Here is an 8,692-nt window from a genome sequence, read left to right on the forward strand (position 1 = left end):
CAACATACATATCCACACACAACCCCCCACACACATACATATAAAGTAAATACAAAGTATGCTCGATAGAGTTGGCTATTATTATTATTATACCAATTTATTTTAATGTTTATTTTATTTTTATTATTTATACTATTATAGATGTCCCCATTTTCCCCCATTTTCCCACCTCCCTCCTACCCTTGACCCCCTTCCTTCTGGTCATCACCATAGTGTTGTATCTGTCTGTGGGTCATGCATATATGTTCTTTGGCTAATCCCTTCACCTTATTTCATCCAGTCCCCCCTCCTTCTTCCCCCCTGACATCTGTCAGGCTGTTCCATGTGTCCATGCCTCTGTTTCTATGTTGTTCATCACTTTATTTTGTTCATGAAATTCCACATATCAGTGAGATAATATCATATTTGTCTTTTACCAACTGGTTTATTTCACTTAGCATGATAGTCTCCAGTCCATCCATGCTGTTGCAAAAGGTAAAATATCCTTCTTTTATACAATTGTATAGTATTCCATCATGTAAGTGTACCACAGGTTTTTTATACACTCTTCTACTGATGGGCACTTGGGCTATTTCTAGATCTTGGCTATTGTAAATAGTGCTACTATGAACATAGGGATGCATATATTCTTTCCAATTGGTGCTTCCACATTCTTAGGATATATTCTGAGAAGTGGGATCACTGGGTTAAAAGGCAGTTCTATTTTTAATTTTTTAAGGAAATTCCATACTGTTTTCTACAGTGGCTGCACCAGTCTTCATTCCCACTAACAGTATACTATATATATTTTTAAAATAAATATACCAATTTATTTTTTAAAACACAGCTCTGATCATATCACTCAGAAGCCATTTCATATGTCCCTACTACATACTAGTTTACATGAAAAGTCCTCATGTGTGCATGTTAACTTTCTCTCTCCTTTTACCCTTCAAATATCTTATATCTTAGCCAAAAAGGACCATTTTGTTATTCAAATTACATATCCTTTGATTTTTCAAGCCCTTTTAGAACATTCTTAAAATGAGTGTTCCACGTTATCATAATGTTTACATATGGTCAACAAAGCATCTGCTCTAAGGCAATAGTACTAGAGAAGGTTGATAACTCATCTAGGCTGTGAAATTATGTTATATGTGCCTGCAGACACAGGAGCCAGCATTTGCCCACATGAATATTTATATGCTACACACCTTGAACATTGTTCCTGTGGTCTTCTTCTACCTCCAAGCTTTGAGAAAGTCTCACACTATACCAAGAACATGATGGATGGTTACATAGAGGTGATAATGAAAGGTCCTGGACAGTAATTTATTAAGTGTGTCTCAGAGACAGCAACTATATGGGATCCCTGTTGCCACTTCTCCTTCCTACATTATAATAGCATAAATAATTGAAAATAATTCTCTTTACCATTAGGCCTTTTTACTATAGTCCTCCAAACAGCTTGACCAAGGAAACAGATGTAATACCAGAGAATATGGCAAATCATCCTTCATCTTTTCAAAATCTGCAGCTTATCTATCATTTTGGTGGCATCCTCTGCTTTTGCTTTCCTTAAAGTGAGGTCCAGCTTGGTTTTAAGGTGTTGGAAAGTTTCTTCCCCCTTACCAATTACACAGGAAACCCTTTCATTTTCTTGGGATACTGTAAAGCAATAGTACTTTCTTGTTAAAATTATGAAATGCCAACCATCATGTTATAAACTGTAAAATTCAGCACTCATGACTTTTCTCTTTCATTTTCTTCTGCTACATTCTGTCTTCATATCGCATGAGAACTTATATTCTTGCCCAATGTGTAAGTTGATATTAGAAGGTTAATTTCTTTGGGATGTTGTTGTATAAAAAGCTAAAAGAAAGCATTTCTAACAGGTCACTGAGAAGGTGAAAATACAAATATGTCCCCCCAGAAAGTCTGGCCCCTCTTTTCCCATAAAGATTTCATCTGAATTTGGATACAACATGTTGGGAACTCTCAGGAGCATCTCAGCTCTCTCTCTAAGATATTTTCAGGGAAAACAATTGAAATTTAGGAAAACAATAACTTGAACATCTTTTTCAGGATGGAATGGTTTTCGCCTTCTCAGCACCAACTATTAGGTGATTGAAACTGGATTTAAATCCTCTCTGGCTGGCCGCAAAGTCCATTATCTTTCTGTTATAAGACACAACCTACTGTTAAAACAGATATGATACTGCCTGACCTGATATATCTCAAAATATTTTCAAGAGTGGAAAGATAGAAAGAAAACAAAAATAAAGCTAACATTATTTAATGCCTGCTAGAAGAAGGCTCTGTAGTAAATGCTTTACATAAAGCACTTTGTACAAAGCAAAGTACTCTTCAAATTATATCCATTATACTAAAAGGTAAGTGAGATTCGTTTTTTACCACCCAGCCATTACTTTGCTTTATTAGTTCCTCAGTACTCTCTTCAATACCACTTTAGACTTTATTTCTTCAGTTATTTAATGTTCTTTTGTCCCCTTACTTTTGAGGCAAATACTCTGGTGTCTGCCCTGGCTGGACTTTCCCCAATTATACATCTTTCCTTCCTTCCTCCTTCTCATTAAAAATTACTTGTCTTATATCCTGTCAACTAATGGCTTACCTAAATTTTATAACAGTCTTTCTCTTTGTGTATATGAGTGATGAAGACAGATGGCTTAATGCAAAACCTTATTTCAGAGGAAGTTACTGTTGGTGGACTTGAGCTCAATGCAGAAGGTATTGGAGGAAATATCTTATGGATGGTAGTGAGATTTTGCAGCCACAGAAACATAGGTTAGATTTTCCATTTTGTTGCTAATGAGTTATATGTTATCAGGCTAGTTACTTTTCCTCTTATAATCTCATTTTCTTTGTCTATGAAATGAGTGACAAAGAGTTATTACTATCTATGTTATCACAAAATTGTGTGATTTTTTTTAAAACAATCAATCTTCTTAACCAAAAAATATACAGTTTCACAGTGATTTAGTAGCTACAACCTGGATGCCTATGTGGGAATGCTGGGTCCTTAACAGTGGCACTTAGTTATATGGTTTTGGGCAAGTTGATCTTTCAGTTTCCACATCTGAAAAAAATGAGCATAACCTTAGTGGTTTTTAATTAAATTGTGTTAATTGCATCTAACAAATACTATTATTGTTATAAAGCTCTCTATAAATCCAGTATCTTAATCTGTTACAAGAATTCTTGAGAAAAGAACAAATGGCCATCAAAGAGCAGTAGTGCAGAAAAGAATGTATATTTATATTAGTGTATGGGTGAGAGGGGGACAAGATATTAAGTAGTAGATAATCTGTGAGCTGAAAGTGGCAGGGTGACAATGAGTCCCAGATCGATTCTCATCCATATCTTATGTGTGTTTCAGGGACTCCTGATGTTTCATTTCTTCAACCCATTATCTTTTGCCTATCTTTATTTTATTTGAAATACACAAAACTTTGCCAAATAAGATGGATGATGTCTAATTTCTTTAGATTAAACATGGTGTTATGGTTTAAGAGTTTTTATTGTGCCAGCAAAGTTTTGCTAAGTATACTGAAATCTTTTCTAAATGAGGCTTTGGCAGAAATGAGTGGGTGCTCTTACCAATCTTCTAAAGGCTTTAGTTTATAAAGTCTAGGTCCCAAGAATAATTCCAAAAATATCTTGAGGTTCAAGATACTATCTCTCCACACCCATCATTTCTACCAATCTTTGTGTTTTTTTTTAAGTTATGAGAGCTATTTTTGATACTTTTAATATCCAAGATTCTTCTGGAGACTGTGTGGGGTGATTAAGGGGTCCTATTAAGGGTGAAGCTGGAGAAGAACCTTAGGAGTATAGCAGCATTCCAAATAATGTTTTATTCAACATAGTTTCATTATAAAATTGATGAAATGCCCTAGGAACTTAACCTAGGTTAAGTTTATATCAATGTCTTAGTTTATATCAATTAGCCTATAGTAAATTGCTCTTGTTAGGTGTCTTTTAGTTTAAAGTCACAGAACCTATTAATGACATTAAGTGAAGCCTTACTATACACAAGTCTGATAATTAAGGCTATACCAGTTGAGGCAGCAGAGCTGACTTTCTGGGGATTTATTTACATAGTTTTATATGCCAGCTTGGTCTTTATCACTATAGCTCTTATTATAGGTCCTTAGTGAGTTTTAATATTTATATTGAACAAATATTACTTCAATATAATTTCTTCCACTGCACCCTGCCCTAATTCCATTTACTCTCTAAACTCTGTACAACTGAGTAAAGACCTTTTCAGAGTTGTGGCCAACCATTTCCTAGAAGGGTGCTTTCGTTTGCCCCCTAGAAGTGAGGGGCTGGGGATGAACTGATTAAATTAGCCTGTTATTCTAAACTATGAGTTCTTCTGAGACCCCCAAACATTTTATCAAGAGGATCTTGGCAGCCTTTTTCTGTCTGCTTTTCTATTATATACCACCTGAGACCACACTTGTTCTGAGCTCCACCTAAAACTTTGAAGTCAGGTAATCCAAGATATCCCACATCTGTTATTTCTGCCCATAATTTTAGCTCTTCCAGTCTCTCAAACCTTTATAACCAGAATACTTCCTTTCTTCTGAAGCCTGCCTATTGTTTGGAAACTACACTATAATCTCCATCTCTTTTTTTATCAATAAAATACTATTTTATTGAACAATTGAAGAATTGTCTATTTGATCGTAATTCAGAAAGAGGATTGGTTTTGGAATCTCATTAAACAAGAATCCTGTCGCTGCCTTTTGGTAGCTGAGTAATGTGGGGGAAAGTAATTTAACCTCAATAGGCCTCAATTTCTTTGTCTGTGATAGGATCCCTGAATTCCAGTCTAGGTTCTTCTATGAAACTTTGTGCAAAATTAGACAAGTCCCTTTGCTTCTGTGGGTCTTTTTCTCTGACGTATAGCAATGAGACACTTAGTCTCTAGGTGGCGATCTCCATGAATACATTTGCAGCTCTGACATTCCTGGGCTCTCTGTTCTATCTAATGCTGCTATTTAACTACATTTCTACAGCTAAGGTCTTTATATTTGGGCTTATTCTGAATCTGTGGTTTAGGTTGGATCCAAAAATCAGATCCTGAGAATAATACAAGAAGGCTGCTTGTAAGGATTTCTGCTCTTTCTCTTGCATCGCTGTATCTTTTAGAAAGTGTACAGTTTATAAGTCTCTGGGATCTGAATGTTCATAGTTGGGAACCACAACTCCCCCAGTTCAATAGCTTGCACTAATCTTTAGTTAATGAGAGGACTTTGGGCTACTGTTTCTCTTCCTTGAACATTAGTAAAGCATGCATTTTATGCAGAATGCTTGCAACTTATACTCAGCTCTCATTTGAGAACATTTCCTTTTTTTCAGCTTTTAAGGGAAATTTGATACCTTTTTCAATCCCCCATACCACAGTCCCAGAGATGACTTGGAGACCCAATTGCCACTTCCAAATCATTATTCTCATATCCTAATATAAAACTGCCTCTTGTACCATCTGTTTATACATGTATTTAGCCAGCTACCTGTCTTCATTACCCTCTACCAATTCTTTAGTCACTTCCCCCATATTCATGTCTTTACTATCTATGCCACCTTTTTCATCTTTCTTGCCTTCAATATCCACTTACACAAATCAACCAACTTCTAACTTCACAGATTCTTCAATTACAGTTATCCTCACCTTTCCACCATACCAGAAATATCCTCCTATGGCCACAACCTGGTTACAGTAATCATGTATAATTTTTGTATTTCGGACATCTCAGGCTCTAATGCTACTTTTAGATTACCTCCTCTTACATTTTCACCTCTAGCTTTCTTTTTTTTCCACTTAAATTAGTATATGATCTCACAGAGACCTCAAACATTTGACTCTTTATTTTCTCTTTCAAGAAACCCTTGTCTTCACTACCTTATCTTGCCAATTCATTACTTTAACCATTATTCTCAGTTCTGTATCCTTCTTGACCATTTTATCATCTTACTTGGCAACAATGAAGGCTAATTTTATTTAACTGTCTGTTTTTTTCCTATATCAACTGAGGGTGTTAATTACAGCTAAGGAAAATAAGGTATTTCCAAGCACATGTGCCTCTACAAACTCCAGTTCTACAAGCCTCATCCTATCCTTCAGTTGCTATCAAGAAATGTTTCTTTGTGTCCCTCATGGGTGTGTGTTCTCTCTCTCTCTCCCTCTCTTGCTCTCTCACTCTCTCGCTCTCTGTCTCTGTCTCAACTCAGTAGTTATTTTAGACATTAACTACTGTCCTTGAGTCAGCTGCTTCCACTAAACAATCTTATCTCCTACTTGTCCAAGAAAAAACAGACCAAAACATGGCATTCCCTGAAGTTCCTCCTCCCACCCTCACAACAATATCTGCATGTGCACTCATCCATACAATCTTCCTTAGAATTTCAGTGGAATGGAGATTTCCTCTTTCAAAATGAAATCCTTCACTTATGTTCTGAAAGTCCCCTCCTCTCCTATGACTTCAGGACCTTGTTTCTTTAATGGTCCTCACCCTTCCCTGGATCTTTGACATTTCATTATCCACTGGCTTTTTTCATCATAGTCAATAAGCAAAATGGAGAGATTCTTTAATCCATTATTTCAAGATAAGGTATTTTTTAAAATAATTGTTTCTTATAGTTACTGTACTTTTAAAAAACATTTTATTTATTTATTTTCAGAAAGAAGGGAAGGGAGGGAGGAACAGAGGGAGGGAAACATCAATTTGTGGTTGCCTCTCATGTGCCCCCTACTGGGGATCTGGCCTGCAACCCAGGCTTGTGCCCTAGATGGGAAACAGAACTGGCAACCCTTTGGTTCCCAGGCCAGTGCTCAATCTACTGAGCTACACCAGCCAGGGCTATCTGTACTTTTTTATTTTCCATTCTTTCTTCAACTTACTGTAGACTAATGTCTCTTCCCCAGGCCCTCCAGTAAAATGGCTTTTTACCAAAGCTAATTCTAGCAGATACTTTTCAGTCTTTATGATATTTGAACACTTTATCAATTGAAATTTCCTACTTTGATTCTGTGACATCACTTTCTTGTGATTCTTATCCATTGTGGCTAGTGCTTCTTAATCTCTGTTACTGGCTTTGCCCGCCCCTCAACTGGTCCTAATATATTAGCCTTTCCTGTTGTGAGTTTTATTTTTTAGCTCATTTTCATTTCACTTTACACATGTTTGTTATGTGACCTCAGCCAGATATGCTAATGGTTCACAAATCTGAATCTCCTGATCTTATTCCTAAGCTATATATTTGCACACTCAGTTGCTTCTAAGACACTCATTGGACAAAACAAACTGTGCATGCAAAATATGTCTTCCCCTGTTTCCTTTCCTTAATTTCTCTCAAATCTGTTTCTATTTTTTATTTTTGTATTTTCTCTCTTAGCAAACAACAATACCAGCCACATTGTCCAAATCAGAAATTTTGGACCCATCTTTGATCACTTATCATTCTCTTTCAACCACTCAGCTACCAAGTCTTACATCTTCATTATCACTTGGATTTGTTCCTTCTTCTCTATTCCTAGTGTCAGTGCCTTAATTCTAACTATTGTCATATAAGCAAAACTGCAGATTGTTGCTAACTTCTCTTAACTGGCCTCTATCTTCTCCTACTTGAATTACCCTCAGCAGTTCTGCTAAAGTGATATATCTGAAATACAAATCCAATTCTATCATGCCTCCTTTAAACTCTTCAAAGGCTCCCATTGACCAAAGAATAAAATCCAAACCTATGAGCGTATCACCCAAGGCTCTTCATTAATTGACTCCTGACATTCCTTTCTTTGGCTTCTTCTCTGTGTGCATGACACTTCAACTAATCACTCGCTGACCTTTGAATAGACCGTATTTTCCCATGTCTCCCTGCCATCATATATGCTTGTCTCTTTTGAATTCTCAAATTTGTCTAAAACACTCTCAAACTGGCCTACTCTTTTTCATACTTAAATGTCCAACTTAAAAGTCATTTACTTGTAAAATCTCACTGAATGTCCTGTATTCAGGAAATTACCTATCTGAGATTTCTCTTTTCATCCTGGAATATCCTCATAACACTCTTTATATGTTTTGTAAGCCTGATTACTTCTCTGCCTACTCTATAAGACTATAAACTCCCTGAGAACAGAAACTATGCTCTCTTATTCAACTTTATATCACCAACATCTAGTACAACTCCTAGAACATAGTAGGTATTTAGTAAATATATGTTGAATTAATGGATAAATTGCTATGTCACAGCAAATGTCTTCCCCTGTTTCTGGCTATTCTCTCCAAGAGACCAAATTTTCATCCTTACTTGGTTTTCCTTTCCAAAAAACATATTTTTCAGATTATAGCGTATTATTCTCAAAGTTTGCATATTCTCTCCTCATCTTCTGCCCATATTGCTTTAATGGGTGTATATATGGAATTGTGGCGGTCTCTTTTTTTAGTTTTGTCACATTGAATGGTATAGAAAAGAGCCTGGAGACAGTGAATGGGAGTAGAAGTCTCTGGTAAAATTTAGTTTGGCACAGGCACCTGCTTGCTTAGTCAAACTCAGACCAGTTGGAAGGAGGATAGCTTACCCAGATTATTTCCACTATTATGGGGGGTAAGTAAACCCTTATTATGGCAACTTCACTGTGATATTTAAAAGCCCTCTTCCTGAAAATATTAGGTTTAGATAT

The sequence above is a fragment of the Phyllostomus discolor genome, chromosome X (assembly GCF_004126475.2).
Source record: "Phyllostomus discolor isolate MPI-MPIP mPhyDis1 chromosome X, mPhyDis1.pri.v3, whole genome shotgun sequence".
NCBI lineage: Eukaryota > Metazoa > Chordata > Mammalia > Chiroptera > Phyllostomidae > Phyllostomus > Phyllostomus discolor.